The sequence below is a fragment of the Neovison vison genome, chromosome 1 (assembly GCF_020171115.1).
Source record: "Neovison vison isolate M4711 chromosome 1, ASM_NN_V1, whole genome shotgun sequence".
In the NCBI taxonomy this organism is placed as follows: domain Eukaryota; kingdom Metazoa; phylum Chordata; class Mammalia; order Carnivora; family Mustelidae; genus Neogale; species Neogale vison.
The window spans coordinates 120002379-120019415 of record NC_058091.1 but is presented as its reverse complement, the minus strand read 5'-3'; the positions used below and the strand labels follow the sequence as shown (position 1 = coordinate 120019415).

Genomic DNA, 17037 nt, shown 5'->3' with positions numbered 1-17037 from the left:
GTTTTTGACATCCCTGTTTTACCATTTGAACCTACCATAGGCCTAGACTCTTCTGAAACTGCCGTTGCTACTAAATATAGTAAACTTCAGTATCATCAAGAGATGTGACCTCATATATATATGCAGTATCAAATATTCAAAAACCCACATTTCATTTAATCTTCTGGATAAAATGTACGTCTTAAGATGGGATGATAAATGAGTGATAAGTAATGATTTGTGTTGAGGTATTAGGTGAATAACAATTCTGAATTCCAAGGTCTATGCATGCACTGTTAAAATTCACAGCAAAGAAAAATTACAAATTACTCATGGATGGAACTAGAGGGTATTATGCTTAGCCAAATAAGTCAATCAGAGAAAGACAATTATCATATGATCCCCCTGATATGAGGAAGTTGAGAGGCAATGTGGGAGCTTTGGGTGGGGGGCAGGAAAGGAATAAATGGAACAAGATGGGATCTGGAGGGAGACAAACCGTAAGAGACTCTTAATCTCACAAAACAAACTGAGGGTTGCCAGGGGGTAGGGGTAGGGAGAGGGTGGTGGGGTTATGGATATTGGGGAGGGTATGTGCTGTGGTGAGTGCTGTGAAGTGTGTAAGCCTGGCGATTCACAGACCTGTACCTCTGGGGCTAATAATACATTATATGTTAATTTAAAAAATTACAAATTACTACGTTTCACAGGTCATTAGAGGTGGGTTTTTTTTTTTTTTTTCAGTAAAAACCCTCGAATGTTAAATTCTCAAAATGCCAAGTGACCACGGTAATTAACTGGTGAGAACAAATTTATTCAGGTCACAAAGTTTGAAGTTGATAAATCTATATTAATTTTAAAAAAATAGATATAACTGATCATAGGTTAACACATTTTTAAAGACAGAAAGCAACGTAAACTAAAAATTCTAGGAGACAAGGTAACTTTGAGTTTACTTCTGGGACCCCAAGAGTCTCACTCTGTTTTCTTGAACCTCTCCTGTCTCTCTTCTCTGACAGAGACACTCATCCCTAACATTTTTTCAGCTGCATCATCACCACATGACGGACTAGCGGGGCCCAGAGACACAAGCACAACATCACGCATGACAAACGAGTAACGTGATCCTGCTGCTCTGCGCTGTAATCTAAGACTCTCACCTGGCCCATTGCACAGCAATACTATGAGGATCGCGTAAGCTATGGTAGACCTTGAAAAACATGGAGTGGGGTACGAGTATCAGAGGCAAGTAGAAGGCATTATGGCAAGTGGCAGAGTTTCCCTGTGGATGCCGACTGTCCACATGCCCCACCTCCTCATCTTAGTTGCCGTCCCTAACTTCCCTGGTCATCCTCCACCAAGGACTCGTCAAGCCACTCACGTGTCTCCTTTCTCCTTCAGCGTAAAACTGGGGACTGCTGGGTCTTCTCCTCAGTGGGTCTCAGGTGTACCCTTCATGCACGCAGCAGGTGTCCAAAGGCAGGTCAGAGTCCTGGGGTGCTGACTGGAGTGAGAACTGTGGGACAGCCCGACAGTATGAGATAGTCCCCTGGGACCCCCAGCTTTGGGTGAAGGGAGATTGTGCTGCTTCACCCAAACTGAAGGGACAGCCTAGACCTGGAGGCCCCCGCTAAACATGAGATTCCAGTCGGAAGAGCACACTCACCACCCACCAGCTGTAATCTTCAGAAAAGTGAAACTCCGAGAAGTGGACTTTGACTGGGCTTAGTTATGAGCAATCTTCAGGCTTGCAGACAGACTTGTGACCTTAGCGCTCCTCACCAACCTCAGAAAGCCAGGGCACTACTGCTGACAGCCAGTTTGTGCCATCTCCAGTCAGGTCCTCACAGAGCACCTGGTACTGGAGATCTGTCCTCACCTTCTCTCCACCTCTTATACATCAAAGGTCCCCTCCATCTACTGTCAAGTTTGCATATGAACGCTGTTTGCTTACTCAGAGTTGGAAGTACGATTGAAAAGCAAATGCCCCATCCCTGCTTTTACTAGTGAGAAAACAGATGCCAGAGAAAAGGATTACCCTCCCAGCATCACGCACCCAGTCAAAGTCTCATATGTGCAAGTTAATTCTCTTTTTATCTTGGTTCTTTATCCCCCTTTGCTGACTTAGATACCAACTCTCAGATACTATGGAAATTTAAAATGCTTCTTAACAAATTGGGCACAAAAATTATAATGATTAAGGCTATAGGCACTTTTTTTTTTTTTTTTTTTTTTGGTGTGTGTTCTTGTTTAGGTTAGATTTACCCTTAAAAAATCTCCTTAAGTCATTCCCTGGGGAATTCTACCAAACCTTCCAAGAAGAAATAACACCTATTCTCCTGAAGCTGTTTCAAAACATTGAAGCAGAAGGAAAACTTCCAGACTCTTTCTATGAAGCCAGCATTACCCTGATCCCCAAACCAGGCAAGGACCCTACCAAAAAGGAGAATTTCAGACCAATATCACTGATGAATATGGATGCTAAGATTCTCAACAAGATCCTAGCCAACAGGATCCAACAGCACATTAAAAAGATTATCCACCATGATCAGGTGTGATTCATCCCTGGGCTAAAGGATGGTTCAACATTCGCAAATCAATCAATGTGATACAACAAATTAATATGAGAAGAGAGAAGAGCCACATGGTCCTCTCAATTGATGCAGAAAAAGCATTTGACAAAATCCAACATCCGTTCCTGATTAAAACACTTCAAAGTATAGGGATAGAGGGAACATTCCTGAACCTCATCAAATCTATCTATGAAAGACACACAGCAAATATCATCCTCAATGGGAAAAAGCTTGCAGCCTTCCCACTGAGATCAGGAACAAGACAAGGATGCCCACTTTCACCACTCTTGTTCAACATAGTATTAGAAGTCCTAGCAACAGCAATCAAAGAAAAAGAGAAATAAAAGGTATCCAAATTGGTAATGAAGAAGTCAAACTCTCTCTCTTCGCAGATGACATGATTCTTTATATGGAAAACCCAAAAGACTCCACCCCCAAACTACTAGAACTCATACAGCAATTCAGCAACGTGGCAGGATACAAAGTCAATGTGCAGAAATCAGTGGCTTTCTTATACACTAACAATGAAAATATAGAAAGGGAAATTAGAGAATCAATTCCATTTACTATAGCACCAAGAACCATAAGATACCTGGGAATAAACCTAACTAAAGAGGTAAAGGATCTGTACTTGAGGAACTACAGAACACTCATGAAAGAAACTGAAGAAGACACAAATAGATGGAAGACCATTCCATGCTCTTGGATCGGAAGAATAAACATTGTTAAAATGTCTATACTGCCTAGAGCAATCTATACTTTTAATGCCATTCCGATCAAAATAATACCGGCATTCTTCAAAGAGCTGGAGCAAATAATCCTAAAATTTGTATGGAATCAGAAGAGACCCCGAATTGCTAAGAAAATGTTGAAAAACAAAAATACAGCTGGCGGCATCACCTTACCTGATTTCAAGCTTTATTACAAAGCTGTGATCACCAAGACAGCATGGTACTGGCATAAAAACAGACACATAGACCAGTGGAACAGAGTAGAGAGCCCAGATATGGACCCTCAACTCTATGGTCAATTAATCTTTGACAAAACAGGAAAAAATATACAGTGGAAAAAAGACAGTCTCTTCAATAAATGGTGCTGGGAAAACTGGACAGCTGTATGTAGAAGAATGAAACTCGACCATTCTCTTACACCGTACACAAAGATCAACTCAAAATGGATAAAAGACCTCAACGTGAGACAGGAATCCATCAGAATCTTAGAGGAGAACATAGGCAGTAATCTCTTTGATGTCAGCCACAGCAACTTCTTTCAAGATACGTCTCCAAAGGCAAAGGAAACAAAAGCGAAAATAAACTTCTGGGACTTCATCAAAATCAAAAGCTTCTGCACAGCAAAGGAAACAGTCAACAAAACAAAGAGGCAACCCACGGAATGGGAGAAGATATTTGCAAATGACAGTACAGACAAAAGGTTGATATCCAGGATCTATAATGAACTCCTCAAACTCAACCCACACGAAACAGGCAAACGCATCAAAAAATGGGCAGAAGATATGAACAGACACTTCTCCAATCAAGAAATACAAATGGCTATCAGACACATGAAAAAATGCTCATCATCATTAGCCCTCAGGGAGATTCAAATTAAAACCACATTGAGATATCACCTTACACCAGTTAGAATGGCCAAAATTAACAAAACAGGAAACAACATGTGTTGGAGAGGATGTGGAGAAAGAGGAACCCTCTTACACTGTTGGTGGGAATGCAAGTTGGTGCAGCCTCTTTGGAGAACAGTGTGGAGATTCCTCAAGAAATTAAAAATAGAGCTTCCCTATGACCCTGCAATTGCACTCCTGGGTATTTACCCCAAAGACACAGATGTTGTGAAAAGAAGGGCCATCTGTACCCCAATGTTTATAGCAGCAATGGCCACGGTCGCCAAACTATGGAAAGAACCAAGATGCCCTTCAACGGATGAATGGATAAGGAAGATGTGGTCCTTATACACTATGGAGTATTATGCCTCCATCAGAAAGGATGAATACCCAACTTTTGTAGCAACATGGACAGGACTGGAAGAGATTATGCTGAGTGAAATAAGTCAAGCAGAGAGAGTAATTATCATATGGTTTCACTTATTTGTGGAGCATAACAAATAGCATGGAGGACAAGTGGCGTTAGAGAGGAGTAGGGAATTTGGGTAAATTGGAAGGGGAGGTGAACCATGAGAGACTATGGACTCTGAAAAACAGTCTGAGGGGTTTGAAGTGGCGGGGGGTGGGAGGTTGGGGTACCAGGTGGTGGGTATTATAGAGGGCACGGCTTGCATGGAGCACTGGGTGTGGTGAAAAAATAATGAATAATATTTTTCTGAAAATAAATAAATTGGAAAATAAATAAATAAAAATCTTAAAAAAAAAAATCTCCTTAAGTCAATTTTCTTGAATCAGAGAGCACGTCCCCCTGGGGTTCTGCAGAGATACTCTCAGGGATTCAAGAGTCTCCAGAATAATTTAAAATTTAATGTTAGGGGGCCTGGGAGTCTCTGTCAGTTAAGTGTCTGCTTTCAACTCAGGTCATGATCCCAGAGTCTTGGGATTGAGTCCGGAGTCAGGCTTCCTGCTCAGCAGGGAGTCTTTTTCTCTCTGCCCCTTTCCCCACTCTCGCTCGCTCTCTCTGTCTCTCTCAAATAAATAAATAAAATCTTAAAAAATAATAAAATAAAATTTAATTTAGATGTCCATTTCAATATAAAATATAAACATTTGTGCTATTATGATGTGATATGGCTTGAGCTGATTTTTTCCCCTAAAGTGTCCTCCCTCCCCTGTTATGATAAGCCCATTAAGCCCATTATTGGGCACCTAACTTGAAATTGCTATTCTTGATGTAAGATTTTTTACCCTTTATCCTTCAGCATAGACAAAGACCCTTCCCACTGTGGAGAAAGAGGACTTTGTCTCTTTACACTTTCTCTCTCTCAATTAGGTAGATGGGAGAAGTGCCCCCACTTTACCTCTGGTTCCCAGAATGGCTGCAGTGCCACACACTGCCATGTCCCATAATAACATGGAAGCAGCAAAGGAAAGGCACCCAAGGCAAGAAGACCTTATAAGGTTCAAATATGGAGGAAAAGTTTGCTAATTAGAATGCTGGTGTGGAATGATACGGCAAGAAGGGAGTGATGTTGTGAAAAGAATAGCCATCACCAGTGTGGGATGGACAATGACCACCAGGACACAAGATGTGACCAAGATGTATGGCATCATGGTGGAAATACGAGGACAGCCGTCCATACCAACCCTGAATCATCTCTACCTCAGGACTTAGAAATAACCCTAGGCAGAGGGCTGCTTCTAAATTATTAATTGTTGTGAATGCCACTGAGCTTCCCCAGCAGTTACTAGCTTAATTCCTCTTCTGTAAGACATTACAGTGCTTGCTATAAAAATTGGAATCAATAATAGGAAACTACAGAATTATTTTTACACCTAAATTTGTAGTGTGAAAATATTCTACCCATTGCAGATATTCTGCATCACCTCAATTATAAAACATGTTGGGATTCCCCTGGGAGTCTTTAATACCTATTTTCGCATTTTGTTTGTGGTCAGTCACAGTAGTAGCAAATGTCCACTTAAGGAAGCTCCTTTCAATTTTTGTACATCTCTTCTCAAAAAGCCCTTACATCTACTTTCTCAAGGGTCTTCTACTTTGGAAATAAGAACTGTGTCCTGAATTATGCTATGAATTACAGACGTCCATTTTTCTGTAGGGACATGTTGACATGTGGGGGAAGAAAAGGCAGGAAACTCTGAGGAAGAGTAGGCAGAACAAGGATCTCAGAGAAGGCAGGGGGGAGAACAGAAGGGAAGGCAAGTCATGCATCTACATGGTCACCAGAGGGCAGCAGAGACATGCTCTCTATTCCACCTTCACAGGATTTTCTTCAAGACCTTATTCACTCAGACGTTTCCTCCTTCAAATGCTGCTGTCATGTGGGACCCACATTAATGACTTCCTCAGCCAGTATGACAAAAGGAACCGTGATATTATGATGTCTGAGATTGTATATATTTATAATTTTGCTATAAATTTGGATAAGTTTTATTTTGGATAAGTCTATTTCTGGGAATTCAATTTCCTGAGCTTTAAGATAAGAATAAGGATAATATGTGCGCTCCTCATATTAAAACATTTCTAAAAGGGTAGTGTGAGAATATAATCATGACACAAAATTCCTATTTAGGTATAGATTTCATTATTGGGAGTGGCATTGTGGAAAGAAGGGAGAATAAGACAACAGAGGAGTTAAGAAATGACAAGAAAACAGTAATGCAAGAGACGTACGGAGCCTTGTTAAAAATTTGGAGAAATTTAGGTGATGGCCTGATAGAAATCTTTTTTGAGAATTGTCAGTTCAATTCACCAGAAAGATAATAGTTATTTATTTCCTGGAGTCCCATAACAATGGGTCTTATAACTGTAGAGTTCTCTCAGGGAAAAGAAAGAAAAATGATCAACTCTCATATCCTGGTGATACAGCAATATGTCATTTCATAGTCTTCTTGGTTTGTTTTCTGACAGGAGGAGAGACAGCACTGGCAGAGCCCTGAGATCCCACCCAGATGCTGGGTTCCCTGAGGGAGCACTCAGGAGAACTGAGGGAGGGCGGCTGCTGGGAAGTGGATGATGGCTTCTCTTCACAAGTACCACTGCAGTTCAGTGAGCACTTTGGGGAGGGGATCATGCCCTTCTCTTTCTCCCTCCTCCACCACCCTTTATGCTTTGGAACAACATTCAGTCTTGTCTGACTGAACAACATCAGTCAGACAAAAAAGCCTGACTCTCATTGTTGCTATTTAGAAGTTTGAGGCTTTGAAATAATGTTTAAAAATATTTCTTATATTTGTTCCTCTTGCAAGTGTATTTTTTTCTGACACAGGATAGAAGATAGTTGGCTTTGAGAAAGGGAATGATTCCCTCACTTTAAAGTAATATTTAAGGCTTAAATGGTGAGTTCAGGCTGCCCATTATAGGATCAGCAAGGTCAGAGGTCAAATTAGGGTTAGGGTTGGGGTTAGGGTGCAGGAGAAAGCTGACTGAATCCAGTCAACGACCCTGACTTCTGGGATCTTACACCTCAGAACACTGTGTTCCAAGATATAAAGAGCCTGAAGATCAACTGAAACCCTGCTGGGAGAGAAACAAGTTCTTTTGTGTCCCTGACTATACTGGAGACCTTCTGCGATATCTCTGGGCCATCAAGATGGGGGTGATCTGAGAATGAACTCTTGGGAAAGAGCTATGAGGTCTCCTTGGTGTGTACATCTCCTCATCCTACCTACCTTACCCAGTGTCACCTTGGCCTCATCAGGGGACACAATGGACGTGGAACTGAGCTTCCCCTCCTGAGATCTCCAGGGCTTAAGACTGTGACAGTGCTCCTTCAGATCAAAGGGAAGCACAGCATTGCCATCTGGCCAAGGAAGACAAAGAGTCAGTGACAAAGTGACATCCTATGGACTGAGGAGGCATTAAGAGAAGAATGAAGATTGTGACTTCTAAAGTTCATGCCAGAAGAAAAGGTAACTGCAGTGTCCTCAAGGACACTCCTCCAGACTTAGCTTTCTTAGCAAAATCTCCCCACATTATAGATTTGTTACTAGAAGTCAGTAGAATTCTTTCTAAATTTTTTATTTAAATTCAGTTTAATTAACAGATAGTGTATTATTAGTTTCAGAGGTAGAATTTAGTGATTCATCAGTTGCATATAACACCCAGTGCTCATCACATCACATGTTCTCCTTAACGCCCAGTTACACCATCCTCCCACTCACCTGCCCTCTGGAAAACCTCAATTTGTTTCCTAGAGTTAAGAGTCTCTTATGGTCTGTCTCCCTCTCTGACTTCATCTTTTTTTTTTTTCCCCTTCCCTTCCCCTATGTTCATCTGTTTCATTTCTGAAGTTCCACGTATGAGTGAAATCACGTAGTATTTGTCTTTCTCTGACTGACTTATTTCACTTAGCCTAATACCCTCTAGTCCCATCCATGTTGCTGTAAATGGCAAAGTTTCATTCTTTATGATGGCTGAGTAATATTCTACTCTGTGTGTGTGTGTGTGTGTGTGTGTATCACATCTTCTTAATCCATTCCTCTGTCAATGGACATATTTTATGATGATGTTGAGAACTATTCCCTTTATCCTTACATGCTGGAGGATTTTTATTTTAAACAGGATGCCAGATTTTGTCACATGCTTGTTCTGCATCTATTGAGAAGATTATATGGTTCTTGTCTTTTCTTTTGTTAATGTGGTGTATCACACTGATTGATTTGCAAATGTTGAATTACTGCTACAACCCAGGAATAAATCCCACTTGGCTGTCATGGATCATCCTTTTTTTGTTTTTGTTTTTGAGATTTTTTAACTTATTTTACAGAGAGTACAAATGGGGATCAGCAGGCAGAAGGAGAGGGAGAAGCAGGTTCTCCACTGAGCAGGGATCCCGAAGCAGGGTTCATTCTCTAGACTATGCGATCATGACCTGAGCCAAAGACAGACGATTAACTCACTGAGCCACACAAGTGCCTCAATAATCCCTCTAAGGTACAGTTGGATCCTACTAGAATTTTGGCACCCATGTTCATCAGGGATATTGATCTGTACTTCTCCTTTTAAGTGGGGTCTTTGGTTTTGGAATCAAGGTAATGCTGGCTTCATAGAAACAGTTTGGAAATTTTCCTTCTATTTTTATTTTTTTGGAAAAGTTTCAGAAGACTAGGTATTAATTCTTCTTTAAATGTTTGATAAAATTCCCCTAGGAAGCCAACTAGACCTGAACTCTTGTGTGTTGGAAGATTTTTGATTACTGATTCAATTTCTTTTCTGGTTATGGGTCTGCTAAGCTTTTCTATTTCTCCCTGTTTCAGTTTTGGTAGTTTATATGTCTCTAAGAATGCATCCATTTCTTCCAGATTGCCTAAGTTTGTTGGCATATAACACTCATAATATTCTCTTAATAATTATATTTTGTCAATTTTGGTTGTGATCTCTCCTCTTTCATTCATGATTGCATTTATCTGGGTCATTTCTTTTTGATAAGTCTGGGTAAGTGTTTATCAATTTTATTCTTTCAAAGAATCAGTTCCTACTTTCATTGATCTGTTCTGTTTTTGTTTTTTGTTTTTTAATTTCTACGGTCACTGACTTCTGCTCTAATCTTTATTATTTCTCTTCTTCTGCTGGGATTAGGCTTTATTTGCTGTTCTCTTCCCAGCTCCTTCGGGTGTATATTTAGCTTGTATATTTGAGACCTTTCTTGTTTCTTGAGAAAGGCCTGTATTGCTATATACATCCCTCTTAGGATGGCCTTTGCTGCATCCCAAAGGTTTTGAACTGTCGTATTTTCATTTTCATTTGAGAAGTCAGTAGAATTTCTCAAAAAGGCAATACAACTTCTGCATAGTGGTACTTGAAAGACCCAGACATGTAGGGATGGGGGACTGAGGTATATCCTTGTTCTGACAGACCTACAGTCTGAAAAGAAGAGGTACTGTCCCATCCATCACTGCTCAGAATCCAAAACATCTCTGACAAACCAATTCCTCTCAAATTTAAAAAAATTTATATACTTTTAAGTTAAAATTTTACTTCTAATTTTACTTTTATAAAAAAGTGGCAGAAGTTTTAAAAAAAATCACTAATATCAACCATGATTTTTTGAAAATGGCAAAATTAAAATAAATGGATTCCACTGTGGGTTTTAGTCTATAGGAGTCAGGTCCTGAGAAGAGATACAAGTATGGATGAAACTCGCACCAGTCAACTACCAGACCAGCACAGATGCCTCACTTGGAGGATTAGGAAAATCATGAATGTGTGTTAACGCCTTTCCACCCTTTCCGGCACCCAGAGAATGCATCCCCAGAGATAGCGAGGCATGTCCTCCACTGGAAAGAGGAGAACCTTCTGAAGACTGAGAGAAAGAGGGCTAAGAAAAGTACATCAACCTACTAAATCCCTCGAACTTGCACCCACTGGCCCTGCCAAACTTTCTAGGTTTCTTGCACTCCACCCTCTACGCCCCGCCCAAGCGGGCTATTGCAGTTCCTCATGTGACCAGTAGATGGCAAGCTTGCCAAGAACATGCACTAGGTTTCAAGTAGGCACAATGACTTCAAAGTGATGGAGACGAACCAAGTTATGTCCTAAAATGTCCCAGATCTTCTCTTCCAAACTCCTCTTTTCATATATTGTGAGGAATGGGGAAAGTATAGGAGAATTGCTGCAGTCCAATATGCTTCAGTCTCAGCAGAATTGGCAACCTGGAGATGAGGATGAGGATCAGGAAGAAACATCTAGATTAACAGAGATTAACAATGGACAGAAATCCAAGAATGGCTGAAGAAATTAGGCAGCTATCCACAGTTATATATATTTTGCTCCAGCGCCCAGTCAGACTTTCTTTCTGAAACCAGTTCTACCTTCTGACTTCTGTTGCAGCTTCTGCTGCTCCAATTACCAGTAGCTGCACAGCCCGGCCCAAAGTCTTCTATTTGAAGACCTCTCTGCTTCCCCTCCCTTCCTTTATTGGTTACTTTAACAGCTGCACTATGCTGCATTGTGGGGCTACATTTGCTCAGCCAGTCACTGTAATGGGCATCTGGACTGTTTTAACAGTCTTTTCCTGTTACGCATAATTTTGCATGAATAGCTCCACATACACCTTGGGCAGCTTTCACTGTGGGGCTGAGAAGCAATAAAACAAAATGAGGAAGAAGTATTGCAGAAACTTTCATCAAGAAAATACTAGAGCCCCCTCAAACCCTAGCATGCACCCTAGCACATTGGAAACAATCTTAGAGCCATTTTTTTATGGATTTATGGACTGACTTTCTGCACCAGTATTGCTCCAACTTGCCAAAGCCCTTCAACCTTAATGTTGCTGAGCATGTAAGTAGTGCCACCTTCCTTCTCAGATTTTCAAGGGTAAGAGATGCTTCTAGAACTTGAATACTATTCAAAGAACAGGATTCTCTCTCAGGGAAACTCACCATAAAGTACCAAATTCTTCACAAAAAAAAAAAAAAAAAAAGAATATATGTCTGAGTCTCCTACCTCTTCTCCAGTGTCTCTTGCATTGTAGTACTGGATCTCTGGTAAGGATGGGGGCCACTGGCAACCTTATCACCTACCCTCCATCCTCATTTCACCACCAGTCACTGCACATTCATCCTGGTTGAAACCTTATGTTTACACCTTCACTAGGTGGGAGCCAGCATAAAGCAGACACTCTGACACTGTGCAGTTTGATTAAGGACCTGATTTTCACCATTGACTTTCCCTTTTGGTCTCCAGACACAGATACAAAGCTCTGCATAAAAGCAGGTATGGGTTTCCAGCTGCTGGCCATGACCATCCATTGCTTTGCTGTCTCATCCATTGCAAAACATGGTGTTGTAGCTGGATGTGTTGACTTATTTTACCACACATGACATCAGTCTCACAGAAGTCTAACAGAAAGTCTGCCTAAATGAGACAGGAAAAGGAGTGTCTGGCACTCATGGGGACAGTGTCATCATCCGGTGCCTGACTGTTCAATGATGCACTAGTTGTTTAATGAGTACACTTCTGCATGATCCATGTGTCACATGGTGTAAGCAGAAATAAATGGAACACATTTCCGCCATTCATATGAGGTCACCATCAGGGACTCCTGATGCTACTGAAGATCCTCTCAAGACTAGACCTTCTGAATGATGGACAACACGTGCCCAGAGGGATAAGATGTTAACCCTTCTCTCATTTTTTCATAGAAGACTCACTGCTCGCTGTATCCTTACCTTTTTCCCCAGAATCTTAGGAATAGCCACAGAGTCCAAGGGAGGATCAAACCATGTAAGACGTGGGGGTCCCTTTGCCAATGTCTTGCTAACTGAAGTCCAGAGGGCCCTTTAGGGAAACTCATAGCTTTGTACTGGGATAAGAGGCTGCAGGAGCACATCTCCCTGGCACTGGGCATCAAAACATTACAGACAGGATAGCACCAGAGGAGCAGGAGCTATGAGCACTTACAGAGTAAAGATAATCAGTGTTTCTTCGATCCACATATATCGAAAATTAAATTACCCACCCAGTCAGGAGCAAAACAAAGAAGTAGGATTTCTTGATTCCAAAAGCAACATTCATAGGCAGTAGGAGTGACTTTCAGCAAAGAAATAAAATTTATAAGACAGTTTAAAGACTAGAAATATCACCCTAAGGCAATTACATGGATTTTTAACAACTAACTCTCTCTTTCTCTCTCTCTCTCTCTCTCTCTCTCTCTCTCTCAGTGTTTTCTGTAAGAGAGATTGGGATAAGTCAGAAGAAATACAAATATTAAATGACACATGGAAGTTAAACCCATCGATTGTTGGACTTAATTATGAATGTACGGGGGAACTAGCCACCCCCAAATTTACTGCCACTTTGATGAATCACCAAATGGTGGTGATAAGGAGACTTGGCTTTGGTTATGATCTTACTATGGGAAAATGAGGAAGAAGTGATCAAAGTAAGAGGAACATTAGTATTACTCTTTATTTGTGTAAATGTGGAAACAAACACTTTAGGGAGTCTTTTAATGACACTGAAAATCTAGATAGTGAGACCAGAAGCCATTTAGAAGGCATGAGAGGGGAGAAGGTCAGAGGGAGAAGCAGACTCCCCAAAGAGCTGGGACCCCAATACAGGACTCAATCCTGGGACTTGATTCTGGGGCCCCAGGATCATGACCCAAGCCAAAGGCAGTTGTTCAACCAACTGAGCCACCCAGGCACCCAAGATTTTCATTTTCAATCACTATTTTAAGTTCAAAATTTTTCATTTGGTCTTTGTATCTTCTAATTCTTTGCTTGATTTTCTGGTTTTTCCACTTTTTAAAAGCTTGCTCATAATTATGCATCCAAACATTTTTTATGATGTTAGCTTTAAAATCTTTGTAAAATAATTCTGACATGCATGTCATCTCAGCATTGCTGTGTGCTGATTGTCTTTTCCTATTTTTGTTAGGATTTTTCTGGTTCTTGACCTGACAAATACTTTATTAGCATGTCTTGGACATTTTGTTATTATGTTAAAAGACTCTGGATCTTATTTAGATCTCATTTTACCCTCATTCCCCAGATACCAGGCCAGGAGGAGAAGATATGCCACCTCGTTACAGGCAGATGGGTGTGAAATTCCACGTTCTCCATCTAGCTCCACTGATTCCTGAGGTATCAGGAATGACTTGTGACATCACAGTTGGGATAAAAATTCAGGCTCCCCATGAGGCCTCTGCTTCTGCTACCCAGGCTGGTGGATGAGGGTCATCTTGTCACTGTCCGCACACAGCTTCCACTGACACAAGGACAGTAGGAGTACTGCATTGCAGGTGGTAGTGGTAAAAGTCCAAGATTTCCACTTGACTTCTTGTGACAATACCCTGGGGAAGGCAAGGGCTGCCTCATCAACACTGGGTTGGGTAGAAGTCCAGGCCTCCTGTAGAGACTTCACTAATGCCACAGAGTGGAGGTGGTCCATGACTGATAGGCAGTGGTGAAAGTCCTGGATTCCAAGTAGGTTTCCCCTGCCTGACACAATCCCAATGGGTAAGGTCAGGATGGGGGATAGTCTAGGCTCCCCACTCAGCCTTTTTCTACCTGAAATCAGAGGGTGGGACACAGATTTTTCTGTAATAGAGTAGTGTGGTTATTGCCTACATGTTCTGCCTTGTAGGCTGCCCTTTTCTATATGTGGGAGGGGGGATCATTTCCTCGGGATATTTTTGTCTATTGGTATTGCCTATTGGTGTTCCTTAGTTTCCACATTCTCCAGCATCTGCTCCTGAATATATTAGGCAAAAAGCAAAACCAAGGAACTCACCATATGTCATTCCTCAGTCCCAAGGACTACAGTTAATCTGCCTTCTTCTCTCTACCTTTTGGAGTCTCCTTTTGCTTGTCTTTAGCTGTACTTAATAAAAAGAATAGGTAGAATTGTATCTACTCTGTCTTGTCCTAATACCAGAAATCTCTCACCATAAAATTTTGACATCTTTCATTTTTTCTCCAACCATAAGTAAATTTAGTTGTTCAGAAAATGTTGGTAAAGTCATACTTTTCCCATTAAAAAATGATACACAACCCATCAACATGAGGCATAAACACAGCACCATATACCAAGGGATAAATAAATATGCTAAAAAAAATTCCCCCAAACTCTTAGAGTGCCAGGCTGATGTATCACACACAGACTAGATGAGCTGAGTTGTTGGACATCACAATGCAAGGCAGTTTAGAACAGACCTAAATAAACTTTTTAGGGCTGGAATGAACTAAGCACCAACCTGGGGAAGAAAAAAGGTTACATTAGAAACAGTCCAACCTCCATGAGATAACGCACTTCACAAAAGCAAAAGACATCCAGCAAGCATATTTTCAGAAAAATAGCGCAGTGACTTGCAATGCTAAGAGAGAAACTAATGATAAAGAAGCAGCATCCTACTATCAAAATGGCCACAGAAAAGAAGAGTAGATCCATAGTTTTACTCCCAATCATTTCTTTTTTTTTAAAGAATTTATTTATTCATTTGACAGAGATCACAAGTAGGCAGAGAGGCAGGCAGAGAGAGGGGGAAGCAGGCTCCCTGCTGAGCAGAGAGCCTGATGTGGGGCTTGATCCCAAGACCCTGAGATCATGACTTGAGCTAAAGGCAGAGGCTTTAACCCACTGAGCCACCCAGGTGGCCCCCAGTCATTTCTATAAAACTTACTTTGATCACCCAGCCAGATAGAAGCTCTCTTTCCTTTGCTATTCTGTAAGATTTCTTTCTTTTGGGGGGTAGGGGGAGTTGCTTTTTTTAAACTATATTAATTCAATTAATTAACATTTAATGTAATATTGGTTTCAGAGGTGCAGGTCTGTGATTTACCAGTCTTATATAATACCCAGTGCTCATTACATCACCTGCCTTCCTTAATGTTCATCACCCAGTTACTCCATCCTCCCACCCCCTTCCGGTCCAGCAACCCTCAGTTTGTTTCCTATGGTTAAGAGTCTCTTACAGTTTGTCTCCCTCTCTGGTTTCCTCTTGTTTTATTTTTTCCCTCTCTTCCTCTGTGATCCTTCTCCTTGTTCCTTAACTTCCACACATCAGTGAGGTCATTGCTTTCTCTGATTGACTTACTTCACTTAGCATAATACTCTCTAGTTCCATCCACATCATTGAAAATGACAAGATTTCATTTTGACATCTTTGAAAACATACGTTAAAATTCTACACACTTATCCCTAGATAAGTATTTTATGTTTATTTAATGTAAATTGTTTATTAACAAAAAGAAAGCTAATCTAAAACAGCAGATGTGAGATTATGTCAAAGTTATGAAAATATGCATATTTCAAAATATCATAGGAAACTATATTTATTTATAAGATAACATCATTTGTATATTATATATATACATTTTCATGGATATCATGAAAATACGAGTCTCTATCTTATTTATTTTGAAAAGCACACAAACAATATGGAATATGCTGCTTTCAAATAATTTGAAGAATGAAACAATGTCTAAAAAAGAAAAAAATAACTGTAAATCACTTTGATTCTTCTGGGTAAATGCTCAACACTCCTTCTACTTCTCCATGACAAATTTAACCTGAGGTTAATTTTCTAGCTATTTTCTGGAAATCTCATAAAGAATCAGTGTCACACACACACGTATGGACAAAAATAAAAGAAATAAACTCAAAACTCTCATATATCAAGACCCAGGGGATCTTCTTACACTAAATATTCAGATCACGTGATAACCCTAGGCCATACTTGGCCCTCAGATTCACTTAGTAGGATGACAGGCAGGAATCAAAGCATGCCAAGGGGGGAGCAGCAGATGTTTCTCTTGGGTAGGAGATATTCTTGAGAAAGTCCAAAATGCAGTCTCTGCCCACCCATCCACAAGGGACAGTTTAGAATTTACATCTATGGGAGTGGATTCTGCCCTGGCTTAGCACCCTATCTCCCTTGGAACCAGTCCCTCTGATAGCACCTCCATGGGCATAACTTTCCATCCCCCTGCAGGGGCACGCCCACTACAACAGTCACTGCATTCAGCAATGCTCAGACTCTGGGTTCCCACCATTCGTTGCAGTTCAGCAAGTATTCCAAGGCAAGATACAATTTACCAAGCAAAGGCCCTTTTTACCACAAGCAATTTTGTCTATAAATCCAGCTGACACTGATCCTTCATCAGATTTCCAGAAAATAGCTAGAAAATTAGCTGAAGGTAAAATTTGCCGTGGAGAAGTAGAAAGAGTGTTGAGCATTTACCCAGAAGAATCGCTTCTTGGCCTTTTGGCTAAGATCAAGTGTACCCAGAAGAATCAAAGTTATTTACAGTTGATTTTTTTCTTTTTTAGACATTGTTTAATTCTTCAAATTATTTGAAAGCAGCATATTCCATATTGTTTGTGTGCTTTTCAAAAAACAA

General features: G+C 40.7%; 1 pseudogene; it reads left to right on the top strand.

Annotated features, from left to right (window-relative positions):
* Positions 1-16885: 16885 nt before the first annotated feature.
* On the top strand, positions 16886-17037 carry LOC122896930 (annotated as a pseudogene).